Source organism: Pongo abelii, chromosome 13 (assembly GCF_028885655.2).
Source record: "Pongo abelii isolate AG06213 chromosome 13, NHGRI_mPonAbe1-v2.0_pri, whole genome shotgun sequence".
Taxonomy (NCBI): domain Eukaryota; kingdom Metazoa; phylum Chordata; class Mammalia; order Primates; family Hominidae; genus Pongo; species Pongo abelii.
Window position 1 is genome coordinate 105,546,573 of NC_071998.2, and position 14,440 is coordinate 105,561,012.

Genomic DNA, 14,440 nt, shown 5'->3' on the forward strand with positions numbered 1-14,440 from the left:
TGTTATCGGCAAAGCTTCCAGTCAACAGCAGGCTATTGATAAAGTTTTGGGGGAGTTAAAAGTTATAAGCAGATTTTTGACTGTATGAGGCACTCCTAACCCCTGTGTTGTTCAAGGATCAACTGTATTTTACTTTATTGAGACAGGGTCTCACTGTTACCCAGGCTGGAGTACAGTGGCGATCAGAGCTCACTGTAGCCTTGACCACCTGGGCTCAAGCGATCCTCCCACCTCAGCCTCCTGAGTAGCTAAGACCACAGGTACGTGCCACCATGCCTGGCTAATTTTTAAAATTTTTTTTGTAGAGATGGGGTTTTGCCATGTTGCCCAGGCTGGTTTTGAACTCCTGGGCTCAAGTGATCCTCTTGCCTCGGCCTCCCTATGTGCTGGGATTAGAGGCATGAGTCACCCACCCAGCTGGTCAACTATATTTTAAATAGAAGCTCTAATCCTTGTTTCTCATACCTTCTGCAGGGCCTGTACCCTTCTTGGAAATCCCTGCCAGGGATCTTAACCTTCAGTGTGCTTAAGAATCCTCTAAGCATGCAGTTTCCTGAAACAACCTGCAGAGAGCCTGACACAGTGGCCCTGGGATAGGGCCCAGTAATCTGCATTTTAAACCAGGGCCTCCTGCCCTTTGAAGTTCACTAGGCCTCCTCACTCCTGCTGTTATGGCAGGTGGAGGAGAGGCTACAATTTAGCTGTTGCTTTTCTGGCTCTGAAGCCTCTGCTGAGGAAGGGGCCGGGGGAGGCATGTGGTTTTTTGACTTTTTAAAGGGCTTTTTTTCTAGCTCTGCCACAGAGCAGCCTGCCCAATCACAGAAGCCTTTGGGTGCACAAAGAGGAACATCCTGTCTTCTGGGATGACTCAGTCGTGGCAGAAATCTCACTGTAACCAGGGGAAGGTGCACGTCAGAGGCGGCTGCAGTGACTGGCTAGAGTTTCGCACTTGCCCCCAGGCGCCTAAACCAGTAAGCCTTTCCTGAGCCAGGCCTCTGTCTTCCATGTGAGCCATGGCCCTCCTCACCACAAAGCCCCAGAACTGGCCAGTCAGCTAGTCAGTCAACAAACACACATTAGTGCCAACTACCTGCCAACCTCAGGCTGGGACGATGCTGTGATAGAGAAGCAGGCTGGGCATCAGGAGACAGGTGCTAGTCCTGGCTGCTGTTACTCACTGTGTATAGCTGGGCTTGCATTTTCCTCACTGTAAAGTAGAGAAAGTACCACCTGCTCGTGATATCGCAAGGGGATATCACCCTGCTAGGGTGGGTTGGGAGGCAGGGGATGGGACTCAACGAGCTTTGAAGTCCCTGATTGACTCAGCTTCTAAGGGCAACAGCCTCAGAACTGTTAACCTCTCTCCTCCTCCCTGAGGTCACATTTCAAAGTACAAAAATACATACTGAGCACCCAGTGGACGCAAATTAACTTTTTAAAAAAGCACTATGACTTCCTACTATATACCAGGCGCTACATAAGATGCAAAGAATATAGAAAAGAGTAAAAGTGTTCCAAGATTTTAAACGGTGGGGGGTAGTACAATACAGAAGTGTTACCAAAGGAAGTTTTAAGGTGGGCTTGAGAAACAGTGAGGATTTGGGGGAGAAGATTGGGAAGGGCATTCCAGGCAGCAGGAACAGCATAGGAAAAGGCACGGAGTTCTGAAAGTATGGCCTGACCTTGAAGGAGAGCTATGGGCAGGGGTCCCCGAATGCCAGATAAAGGCAGAGTTGTTCCAGCCAGCCCTCGTTAGGGCAGCAGGGCTGCTCCTAAAAGGCAGTGAGTGGGGTTTGGTGAAGACTCCAGCCGTGTGAGCTGGGGAGGGCTGTACATAATACATATAACACAGAAAACAGTACATAATACATATAACACAGAAAATATGCATTAATCAACTGTTTATGTTATCAGCAAAGCTTCCAGTCAACAGCAGGCTATTGATAAAGTTTTGGGGGAGTTAAAAGTTATAAGCAGATTTTTGACTGTATGAGGCACTCCTAACCCCTGTATTATTCAAGGATCAACTGTATTTTATTTTATTGAGACAGGGTCTCACTGTTACCCAGGCTGGAGTACAGTGGCGATCAGAGCTCACTGTAGCCTTGACCACTTGGGCTCAAGCGATCCTCCCATCTCGGCCTCCTGAGTAGCTGAGTTCAGGGTCCCCGCCATCCCTGGAGAAACTGGCCCCACAAGGAAGTAGCAGCCACTGCACCCTCCTTCTGTACATCTCCTTCTTACACCCAAGCCGCCGCTGCCCCTGCTCTCTCAAGGCTCTAACAGACCCCTGAGGTGTCTATCTTCAGTTCCTGGGTGGGATGGACTCTTCTTCCCCACCATCCACACAGGGCTTCTCCGCCCGCTCAGTCATTCTACAGCCGGGGAGAGACCCTTCCCTTTATGGCTCAATCCCTCAGAACTGCCCAGACTCCCAGGGTCTCCTTTGCCAGCACAGCCATGCAGCCCGTACTGCCTCCCCGTGCCCTCTGCAGCCCCTTCCCATCCAGCCAGGGCTGTCCAGGGTGCCCCCCTGCTTCTACCCCCACCCACACCCTGACACCTCCCAGATGAGGAAACTGAGGCACAGAGACATGGCCTGCTCTCACAAGACCTCACAGCCAGGAAGTGTAGACAGAGGATTAAAAGCTGGGGTGCCGCAACTCTGAAACCAAGGCTGTCAGATGTGTCAGGGAGATGGGAAAGGAAGACCACCCCCCAAATCAGTAACCAGACCTTCTAAAAAGGCTCAACCATCCCCCCCACCCACCGGCTGGCAGGGCACTGACTTGCTGTTCTCAAGGGGTTCCCAACAGCTGTGTGGACTCTAGTCCCACAAGGAAGCACCAGCCACTCCCCCTCTGCGTCCTCCCTGCCCCCAGCCAGCTCCAGCAGCAGAGGCTGAGGAGAAAGAGAAACGGTGCCCTGGCTGTTGCCAGCTCTGGTCTTGCCATCCTCAAGAGCTGAGCTGGGTCTGCTGGTCCTCGGACTGTCCTTGGCTCCTCTCCTTGCCCTAACGCAGCTGGCATAAGGGGCCATTCCTTCGATGGGGACCACCCCCTGGCACCGTTGCTGCCTCCTGGCCTGCTCCCCATCCCTGCATCGTCTCTGAGACCCCTTAGCAACCAAGGACACTAACTCTCCAGGTGCAGACGACGACACCCCAGGCAGAGAGATGGACCCGCCTATCCAAGTTCACAAGAGATCAGAATCAGAGCTGGGACTGGAATCTAGCATCCTGAGGCTTGACGAAATCCTCCTTAAATCCACCCTTGCCCTGGAGGCCGGGCTGCCCTGAGCCAAGAGAAAAGCGATGCAGCTCCAGCAGCTGCAACTTCCTGGCTGGGCTGGTCCGGCTGCCTGGACTGTCCCGGAGAGTCTGTGACTGGCCCGTCCAGAAGGAAGGCGGCCTCCCGGGCCCTCCTCCGTTCCGATCCCTTACCTCTCTCGGGCTCCACCACCGTCCTGCCGACCCAGTTTCAGGGGACCTGCCTGTGAAGTCTTTGTTCCAAACCCAGGGAGCCCCCTGTCTCCATTGCGCCCTGGCCCGCCTCCAGGCCGTTCTGCCAGCCCAAGCTGCTGCTCACAGACCAGCATCGCTCCCCACCTCTCCCCGCCCCTGCCGCAGCTGAGGCCGCCTCGCCTCGGCAGGAAGCGCCCAGCCTGATTTCCTACAAGTGTTTGTCAGAAGGAGGGGGTTTGTCTGCGTGCAGAGCAAGAGCTGGAGGAGCTTAACCCCTTGCAAGCCCTCCGCAGTCAGCGCTGCCCAGGAAAGGACTCAGGGAAAAAACTCCTGACATCCTGGGCTTGGGATCATCTCAGCCCAGGCCCTGTAGGTACAGATGGGGAGACTAAAGCACAGAGAAGGTCAGAGGCTTGGCCAAGGTCACACAGCATGCTGTAGCTCCTACCCTCTAGGCCCTCTTCAACCACGGCCTGACCTTAGCCGAGGCTCCTTCCCTCACTAGGTCTCAGGGCCCATCTGCACGGTGAGAGCTCAGACTCAACACCACTCCTGCCCTTCCAGCTCTGACTGTGCCAATGTGCAACCTGAATCTCAGGGAGACGGTGGTGATTCCTGCAATCTCAACCCACTGTCCTCACCCCAAGGTGATCCCGCAGCCAGAGTGAGATGTTCGGGGCAGCATGGAGGTGTGAACCTGGCAGATCAGGTAAACTTTCCCTGTTGTAAGAACCCAAGGGTTCACCAGATGTTGGGAACAGATCGATCCTGATGATCAGTCAAGCTGTCTTTTCTCAAGCCCCACCATCCCACTCCTTCATTCATAGGTACTCACTGAGCTCCTACTGTGTGGCAGGTGCTTTTAAAGGTGTGTGGCAGGTGCTTTTAAAGCACCTGGGAATATGGCAGGGCCCAAGACAGGCCAGTCCCCTGCTCTCCACTCTAGCAGAGACATGGGCAATAAGCAAGCACATGTATAATTTCAAGGAGAGCGGTGAACAATGAGACTGGGTGACGATCCGTGTCCCAGGCCAGGTGGCACTGAAGCCTGGGGCTCACCCCAGGCCAACAGCGTCAGTCTCTGGGCATCAGAGATTTTAAGTGTCCCAGGTGACTGGCCCTGGTAGAGAACCCATGGGGCCAAGAGTAATGGGTTGGAGGAGAAGGGTTATGGGATGGTCCGGAAGGTCTCTATGAGGAGGTGACATTCAAATAAGGCCCTGGAAGGAAGAGGGGGGCAAGAGCAAGCCACAAGAAGGGCTGGGGCAGAGTGTTCTGGAAGGGCAAGTGGAAAGGCCAAGGTGGGGGAGCCAGCGGCCTTTCCCTGAGAACAGCAAGGCCTGTGTACCCGGGGCAGAGCGAGTCAAGCGGGAGAGGCAGGAGCTTCACAGAAGAGGGGGTACAGGAGCACAAGAGGCTCCCAACACTGGCCCCACCCAGGACCCAGAGACTCTGAGTCAGGAAACAAAAAGAAAGAGGAAAAAAACCAGGCCTCTGTATTGTCCAAAAAGCCCTCCAGGTAATTCTGATAAGCAGCCAGATATGGGAACCACCCATGTAGGAGAGAAAAAAAATCTCAGTCACTGCGGACCTGGGTTCAAATCCCAGCCCCATCTCCTGCTGGCTCTGACCTTTGAAGCCTCACCTCTCTAAGCCTCAGTTTCTTCATCTGTAAAACAGGGATAAGAAGAGTAGCCACCCCACAGGGGTTGCTATATAGATTCAATGAGGTGATGCCTACCAAGGGTAGAGCAGGGGAGCCAGAACACAGTCATGTATTGAGCTATTTTATTATTGCTACTACAACTATTGCTGCTACTTAGGTATAAGTCTCTGGTCTCCTCTAAAGGCTAGATCTTAATACCTTTCCTGAAGCCTGGCACACTGTTTATGGCTGATGAATGCGTTCCGTGAATGAATGAATGAATTAATTAATGAGTGGACGTTCCCAAGGTCAGCTTGTGAATATCTGGCGTAGCCAGGGATAGAACCAGGAGCCCTCATCCTGGTAATCGCGCACCCCTCTATCCCCTTCCCTGCCTTTTACCCAGCATCTGGGTGGCAGGGCTCTCCTTGTAGCCCCCAGCCCCACATGGAGCAGAGCCAAACCCTAATGAGGCCCCTCCCTACCAGCTCTGGAGGCCACGTGTGCCATTGTGCAAGGGGCGGGCTCCCCTGACACCCTGTCACTCACTCACCCTCCCTCCCTGGTCATTAACCCAGGCAGCACTGCTATCAACGCCAGGTGGCTGCCGTTGCTGGGCATAGCCTGTGGCCCCTGGATAATCCCAAACCCATCTTAGGGGCAGCCACCTAACACCAAGGAGAACCGCCTGCAGCGCAGTCTGTTCCATTTCCTTGCACCCCCAAGCACGACCAACCCTCCTCCCTGCCTTTGCTCATGCACCGCCCCCTCTTAGATCTCTGTCCCCACCCACAGGCCAAATTCTACCAAACCAAAGCAGCATGTCTAAGACTGAGCTCCTAGTGTTGGCACCCTCCAAACCCACCCCTCCTTAGTTTGGCCCATCTTTCACCCAGGTACATACTGAGAATCAACTGTGACCCTGTACACTTCCCTTTCCCTTATATCCCGTAACCGATCCATCATCAACTCCCAGTGATTTCATTTACCTAAATTTCACCAGAATCTGTCCCTGTTTCTGCATCCCCACGTGGGTCACTGGATCGGCCTTGCCTGGAAAGCTCTAGGGTCCACTAATCTGTTCCCCACCCTGCACCGATGCAATCTTCCAAGATAGAAGTTCCAAACAAGACCCTTCCATGCTTCAGACGCACAGCTAGCTACCATGGCTCTGAGAAAGAAGATGAAACTCCATAGGCTGGCCGCTGCTGCAGCCTCTTCTCCCGCCACCCTCTCTGCCCTTGCTCAGCGTGCTCCTGCCACACAGGCCTCCTTGCTCTTCCTGGGACAGATGTGCCCTGCTCCTCCCCTCACCCAGTCCCACTTCTTTTCCCTGTTAACTTCTAGGCAACCTCCAGATGTCAGTTCCAGCTTGCCCTCCTTGGGGACTCCCCATTTGGAACTATATTTCATATATGATTATTTGATTAACATCTGTCTCTTGACTCAGTTGGGAGCTCTGTGAGGCTCTCATCATCATATCCCCAGGACCCAGCACACAGGCCCCGATATACAATAGAAATACAATAAATATATCCTGGATGATCCACTCAACCTAGCTACTTGCCCAAGCCTGACTCATAGCCCTCATAACAACCCAATGAGGCTGATGTGACAACCCCATTTCACAGTTGGGTAAACAGAGGCCCCTAGAGCCCAAGCAGCTTGCCCAAGGTCACAAAGCTGATGAGCTGCAGTAGAGTTTCAAACACACAAAGACCTGGCTTCTAATAACCAAGCTTGGTGCTCACAGCATTGCAGCCCGCAGAGATAATTAATACCTGTGCACAATAAAATCGAGAGTGGAGCTTATTACCAACTAATTGCAACTCACAAAGCCAAGGTTTCAATTTTATAGTGAGGCCCTGGTTCCACACAGAGCCTTTTGGTTTCCCAAAATGCTTTTTTCTCCTTTATAGCACTAGATGCTCAAGAACAGAACGTCAAAGTGGGGAGAACACGAGTATTATTCCATTGTATAGGTGAGGACACTGAGGCCCAGAGAAGAGAAGAGATTCGTTCCTGGTCACCCAGAAAAGAAACAATAACAAAAACCTCTGACTCCTGGCCGGGCGCGGTGGCTCACGCCTGTAATCCCAGCACTTTGGGAGGCTGAGGTGGGCGGATCACCTGAGGTCAGGAGTTCGAGACCAGCCTGGGCAACATGGTGAAACCCTATCTCTACTAAAAATACAAAAATTAGCCAGGCGTGGTGGCAGGTGCCTATAATCCCAGCTACTTGGGAGGCTGAGGCAGGAGAATCACTTGAACCTGGGAGGCGGAGGTTGCAGTGAGTCGAGATTGCACCATTGCACTCCAGCCTGGGTGACACAGCAAGACTCCGTCTCAAAAAAAAAAACAAAAAACAAAAACAATAAAAAAAAAACCTCTGACTCCTACTGCCAGGGCTTGATGACTTTCACCCTTTTACCAGCAATAGGCGTGTGCATGGCTGTGTCTGCAGAACCCTGCCAGCCCTTCCCACGAGCCTGAGGCACAAGAATCACTTGAACCTGGGAGGCGGAGGTTGCAGTGAACCGAGATCATGTCACTGCGCTCCAGCCTGGGCAACAGAGTAAGACGCTTGTCAAAAAAAAAAAAAAAAAAAAAAAATCCACAGGGAGTCTGAGGGAAAGAGGAGGCAGGTGAGGATTTCCAGAGTGAACCAAGAAGAAATGATGAAGCCTGGCCAGGGAAGTAGAGACCCAAGTTCTAGCCTGAGTGACCAGGAACAAGCACCTTCCTTTCTCTGAGCTTGGAACCTGGAGCTTAATGAGATTGTCTCTGAGGTTATCAGAGATTATCTTCTAATGCTAATCCTCCTGGATTCTTTATTCCATTTGCCCACCCAGGCAGAAATGCCATGCTGACAGGAGGCTGCAGGGCACAGGTGTTAAGGCACATGGGCTTTGTGGGCAAACAGAGAGCTCCATGTTCTCCCTTGGAAGCTGTGTGGCCTTGGGCAAGCTGCTTAACCTCTCTGAATCCCAGATTCCACATCTGTAACATGGACCAATAATTATTTTACAGGGTTCTTGGGATGACCGATGAGACTATGTGCCTAAAGTTCTTGGCCCCAGTGCCCAGCTGGCACAGAGTGACTGTTCACAAATAAATGGCCTTGCCTTTTCCGTGAAACGCCCTACGACCTGCTCCCTGCAGGACTGAGTTTAATTTCCTCATCCGCAGCTTCCACAATATCAACCCCAGGTCTAGCGATGAGTCCTGGACACAAAAAGGGAGAGGCAGTTTTCCCAAGTGGAGGGAGGTGCTGACATTTCCCTGTGACCCTTAAACCAGTTCCGGGGCTCACTGACCCAGCTAGAAACTCCGTCCCCACTCTGAGTAGTTAGGGAGCAGAGCAAACAGGCCCTTCTCAGCCAACTGAGATATGGGTTATGAGGAGGGTGTGGCCATATTGAGGAAAACACATAAATTCAAATTCATGCTCTTTTCAAAGAGTCAAACAAAAAAACCATGCATGTACCAGGAAGGGTCTGCTGACAGCAAAACTATACTGAACACCTATTATGCGTCAAATATCTTATAAAAGCCTTTCCATGGATTCAGATCTCATCATTTAATCCTCATACTAATCCAAGGAGGGAAAAATTATGATGCCCATTTTATTTTATAGGTGAGGAAGCTGGTTTGAACCAAGCTGTTTGAATCTGGACACTATAATCTTTTTTTTTTTTTTTTTTTTTGAGATGGAGTCTCGCTCCGTTGCCTAGGCTGGAGGGCAGTGGTGCGATCTCGGCTCACTGCAAACTCTGCCTCCCGGGTTCACACCATTCTCCTACCTCAGCCTCCCGAGTAGCTGCGATTACAGGCACCCGCCACCATGCCCAGCTAATTTTTTTTTTTTTTTTTTTTTTGTATTTTTAGTAGAGACTGGGTTTCACCGTGTTAGCCAGGATGGTCTCCATCTCCTGACCTCATGATCCGCCCGCCTCAGCTTCCCAAAGTGCTGGGATTACAGGCGTGAGGCACCGCGCCCGGCCCCGAACAGTGTAATCTTAATCACTTTGCAACTGAAACTTGCAATAGGTAAAATGGTTGGAAACAATCGCAATGTCCAGTAACAGGTGATCATTGAAAGACATTGTGATAGTTCCACTCAAAGGAATAATATTAGCACCGGTTAGCAGTCATGCTATTGAAGAATATAAAATAATGTAAAAATTTTGTTAAGTGGACCAGCCAGTTATAAAATAATGTATATCTAGTTTGAGTCCATTTAAAAAAAAAAAAAAAAAAGTAAAATATGGAGGAAGAGGAGGAGGAGGAAAGGAAGGAAACAGGATAGGAAAAAAGAAAGGGAGAGAAAGCAAAAGAAAGAGAAGGACATGCTTTAAAATGTTTACAACAGGCCATGCGCCGTGGCTCACACCTGTAATCCCAGCATTTTGGGAGGCTGAGGCGGGAGGATCACCTGAGGTCAGGAGTTCGAGACCAGCCTGGCCAACATGGCGAAACCCCGTCTCTACTAAAAATACAAAAATTAGCTGGGTGTGGTGACGTGCACCTGTAATCCCAGCTACTTGGGAGACTTGAGGCAGGAGAATCGCCTGAACCTGGGAGGCAGAGGTTGCAGTCAGCCAAGATCGTGCCACCGCACTCCAGCCTAGGCGATGACAGTGAAACTGTCTCAATTAAAAAAAAAAGTTTACAATAATTATCACTAGGTAGTAGAATTATAGGCAAGTTTTTTTGATAGGCAAGTTTACCATTTTTCCTTTTGGGTATTTTTCAAAAGTAACAGTTGCTTTAAAAATAAGAATGAAATGAACATGTACTATTCTTAAAAACAAAACAAACGAATACCACCTCACATCTGTGTGGTGCTTCCTTCTGACCTTGGGCACCTCCGTCTTCAGTTTCCCCTCCTGTGAAAGGTGAAATGTATCACTGGGCTCTTTGAGGCCCTTTACAGCTCTGACATCCTATAACATTCTGTAACCCCCACACCTTCTCCTCCTCTGTTTAAACTCTAATACAGTATGTTGTTTGCTGCAATACAGCCATTATGCAACATGTGGGAACACATGAAAATCACTAAAAGGAAGGGATGCAATCAGCACCCAGCCTCAGCCACTTTTTGCATTTGGAGGCATGGCATGTGTTGCTGGATTGGATCCTCATAAATAATTAGGCATTTAACAGATGAAGAAAGGCTCAGGGACGTTACACAATTTGCCCAAAGTCACACAGCACATTAAGGCACAGTTGGGTCTGTACCCACAAATAAAGCATTATCCTCCAGATGAATCCTTAGTTGGGGACTGAGTGTGCCTCTTAGACCCTGAGACCTCCCCTCCTCAGTCCTGGTCCTTGGCTGTGGTCCCAAGACCCCGAGGAGACTGACAGCTGGACATCCCACTCTGGCCCTGATCCCAGGCTCCTTCCCTAGAAAAAGCTGAGCTGGCAGTGGGGGGGCTGGGGGGAGAATGCTGGCAAGGACCTAGGGGCTGCTGTGGGAGTGGCACTGGGCGCAGAAGGTCTCACTTGGCAATGGAGCTTGAGTTCGCCTGACATTTGGCAAGGAAGCCCAGAGCCAAGATGGAACAGCAAGCTGGGGTGCAGGAGGGACGGAGGAGTGAGAATGTGAGACTTTGGGGGCAGGAAGCCTGGGTCAACTCTGGTAGATCAGCCCTTTGCTGTTTTGTTTCAGAACTTCTCTGATACCCTCATCTACAGACAGAGGCTTCTCCTTCCCTCAGGCATGCACGTGTAAAGTAACAAGATAATGTGTTTGTACGCAGGACACACTCAGAAAATGAGGAGCTTCTGTTAGCCTCCTCCTGGCTCCCCTGGCCAACTGCAGCGCCTCTTCCCTATCACCCACCCTGACTTACCCCCCAATCCCTTGGCACAATGACAAATCTTCTTAGGGCACCATCCTGTCAGGTTTTTCCGCTGCTTAACGACCATCCGTGGCTCTTGTCACTTTCAGGTTAAAGGCCAGACATTTTGGCCTGGAATTCAGGCTCATACCAACCTGTTCCCAAGTCAGGGGCTGCTGCACTGCATAACTCACACCGTACACTACAAAAGCCATCTCATAAAGGTTTTCTTCCCAAATCCCATACTTTAGGGGAGCTGCAGTGGGGGGCAGGCCTTCTGGCCCGGCTCCACTGGGCTCTGCCAAAAAGCCTCCAACTCCAGGCTGCCAAGAAGAAGCAAGGCTGTCCTTCCATCCCCCAACACCCTTCACCTGCAGCTCTCTTAAAAAAAAAAAAAAGTAAGAAAAAGCCCTGATTTGTGGTGGTTACTAATTTTGATGGTGTTAAATACCCTTACTGAAATTGGCCATGCCAGTTTCAAGCTATTGATATCACTCAATGCAGCACTGGGAACAGATGGGCACAATCCACTCTCCTGAGCTGACACCAGCACACCCTGCACGCCCCAAAGTAAGGATGCGCTAACACCAGTGAGAAGCTGTGTGACTCTCGTCAAGTGGCTTAACCTCTCTGAACCTCAGGCTTTCTATCTGTACAAGAGGGACAACAATAACACCCACTTCGACAACATCACGTAACTGATATAATCTAGATGATCAACAACAATGTTTTGAGCACCTACTCTATGTAGGGCTCTGTACTAGGTAGGCACTAGGGAATAACAATGGTGACAAAACAGATAAGAGCTCCTGCCCTCCCAAACCTCACTTCTTGTAGTAAAAACCCCTGGCATAGTGGCTAGAATATAGCACTCAATAAATATTAGCTATGATATTAGCTAATAATACCAATGGTATTATTGTTGTCATTATTCCTTTCTTTGAGCCTCAGTTTCCTCATTTATTTAGAATGTGGACTGAGCAAAAGTTTTTTATGATGCCACCTCACTCAAGCCTTAAAATGGTGGTAAAGTAGATGGGCGCGGTGGCTCACGCCTGTAATCCCAGCACTTCGGGAGGCCGAGGCGGGAGGATCACGAGGTCAGGAAATCGAGACCATCCCGGCCAACATGGTGAAACCCCGTCTCTACTAAAAATACAAAAATTAGCCAGGTGTAGTGGCACACGCCTGTGATCCCAGCTACTCAGGAGGCTGAGGCAGGAGAATCGCTTGAACCCGGGCAGCAGATGTTCCCGTGAGCCGAGATCGCGCCACTGCACTCCAGCCTGGAGACAGAGCTAGACTCCATCTCAAAAAAAAAAGAAAAGAAAAAAATGGTGGTAAAGTGGGCATTACCAACCTCATTTTGTGGAAGGGAAAACTGAGGCACTCAGAACTGAATCCACGCTGGGGATCTAAACCCAGGTCTTCTTACTCCTGGTCTCCAGATCATTCCCACCTTCCAGGACTGAGGAAACATAAAAAGGACCAGGAATTCGACTGGGGATGTGAATGCTTTAAAAATACTCTTCCTTCTCCACGCCCCCACGGGGGGAAACTGAAGTGTCCATGTTGTGCACCAATTTCCAAAACACCCTCTCAGCATGACGGCCCTGTAGCTGGGACCATTCCCGGTCTCTCTGGAAACCCCTATCCTAGCGCCTCTGGCAGAGTCTGCAGGACGGTGGGAGCTGATGAAATCCCCTTGCAAGAAACAGCCCCAATCACGTTTTAAATGCAAACCGGCTGGACTTTAGGAGGCAAAGGCCCCACGTGGGCATCGTCTCCCTCCTACAGAAGAACTGTGAGACGACTGCCCCTAGGAATAAACCCCGAGTCCCAAAACACCATAGGTTCCACTCCCCTGTTAGTAAGTAAACCAGACTTAGGCCCCCTCTAACAGATGGGCAGCCATTGTTTTATTAACAAAAGAGTCCCCAAATAAAACCCACCAATTCCAGAGGAGGCGCTTGGAAAAGTCGTTTGGGAAGTCCCTGTATGTATCTAACTTTAGTCTTTCATGCTTCAGTTCCAGCCCATTTCTTCTCCTTCTGTTCTAGAGGACAGGAACAATGTCTCTTTTCACTGCAGCCTATCTCAGCTTCTCTCTGCTCCAACATAGCCCAGGTTTGTTATCAGCAATTTTCCCTTCCGACTATCTCAGAAGTAGGTCTTTAAACATAGGTAATGATGGACTCCAATCCGTCATTTCTTTCAACAAAAGCCCGGGAAAGGAGCTTTGGAAGTGTCGTCTAAGGTCACGGAGCAAGCAGACTCTGATTCTGCCTGTGCCAGCCCCATCACACTGGGGAGGGCCCAGCTCTGCGCCTCCCTGCTGTGCACCCTTGGGCCAGTCGCGCCCCCTCTCTGGACCTCATTCTCCTCCGCAGGTGTACCAAGAGGGAACTGGACTTATTTTTGCTGCCCGTTCAGTTCCTACCATTGTCAGGGCTGCCTACCCGACACTGGCCCTTGCTCTACCTTCCCCCACTGACAAAAAGAGGAAAAGAAACTTGCGTTAGGCGTCCGGGAAGGGCGCGCGGCTCCGAGGGCCGCCAGGCTGCGCGGATTGTTGCTGGGTGAACGAATCTCACACAAATCCCAGACGGAAAGCCTCACCTCTCCAATAACCACAGCAACCCGGGCCACGCCTCCAGCCCAAACACAGCCCGAGGCCCCGCCAAGGCCCACCTCCGAGCTCCCCCGGGACCCCTCCCCTCCCTGCCACCAGCCCCAGCTGGAAAGAGAAAAAGCCAACGCCCCCACTGTGCAGAGGTGGAGACTGAGGCCGGAGGGTGGAGACTGTGGAACCCCGCGGCCGGCAGGGTTTGGACTGGGGCCCATATCTCCCGTCCAGGGCTCCCTCCCATTCCCGGGGCGGTGATGCGTCTCCTTCCCCGTGCGCTTGGGGTTTCCACGTGGAAAAGACCGAAAGCAGCGCCGTCCCAGTGGAACGGAGCCCACCGGCGCTGTCCACTCTCCCTCCCCATTCTCCCGACGGAGAAACTGAGTCCCAGCGAGGGGCAGGGACCACCCCGGACGCCCCGCGAGCCCCTCCCCGCGTCTCACCTGCTGGCGGCCGCCGAGCGCTTGTGGTTTCCTGGAGTTGAGCGGCAAACAAAGGCCTCCAATCCGGGCGCGGGGCGGGGCGATGGCTCCTTTGCATAATCCTTGAGGCCCGCCCGCGACAGCGGGGGGGGCGGCCCGGGGGGGCGGGGCCTCGGGGAGCGCACCAATCACCGAAAGGCCGCCGCCACGGCCCGCCCCCAGGGACTCGGACAGAGGGAGCGCAAACCCTGCTGCAGTATGAAAATCTCAGACCTGGGAGGCTGCCTGTCCCTACTGCAATCAGCCCCACCGCAGACCCGGAGATCGAGGCCCGGTCTGCGGAGGGTAAGGCATTTATGCAAGATCGCACAGAGTGGCTCACGCCTGTAATCCCAGCACTTTGGGAGGCCGGGCAGATCGATCACCTGAGGTCAGGAG

General features: G+C 51.9%; 1 protein-coding gene across 7 annotated transcripts in view; it reads right to left on the minus strand.

Annotated features, from left to right (window-relative positions):
• AKNA (AT-hook transcription factor) overlaps positions 1–14,083 on the minus strand; it is a 62,931-nt gene extending 48,848 nt beyond the window's left edge. The window contains exons 1-2 of one of the 7 annotated variants that reach the window (XM_054520510.2): positions 14,024–14,040; positions 12,315–12,422 (exon numbers count right to left, since the gene is read on the minus strand). The gene's annotated coding sequence lies outside the window, so the exon portion shown is untranslated. Of the gene's footprint in view, positions 1–3,442; positions 5,637–9,938; positions 9,998–12,314; positions 13,600–14,023 lie in introns of those variants that run through there. The other 6 variants (XM_024252070.3, XM_054520509.2, XM_024252071.3 and 3 more) reach the window with 6 other exon arrangements.
• Positions 14,084–14,440: the final 357 nt, after the last annotated feature.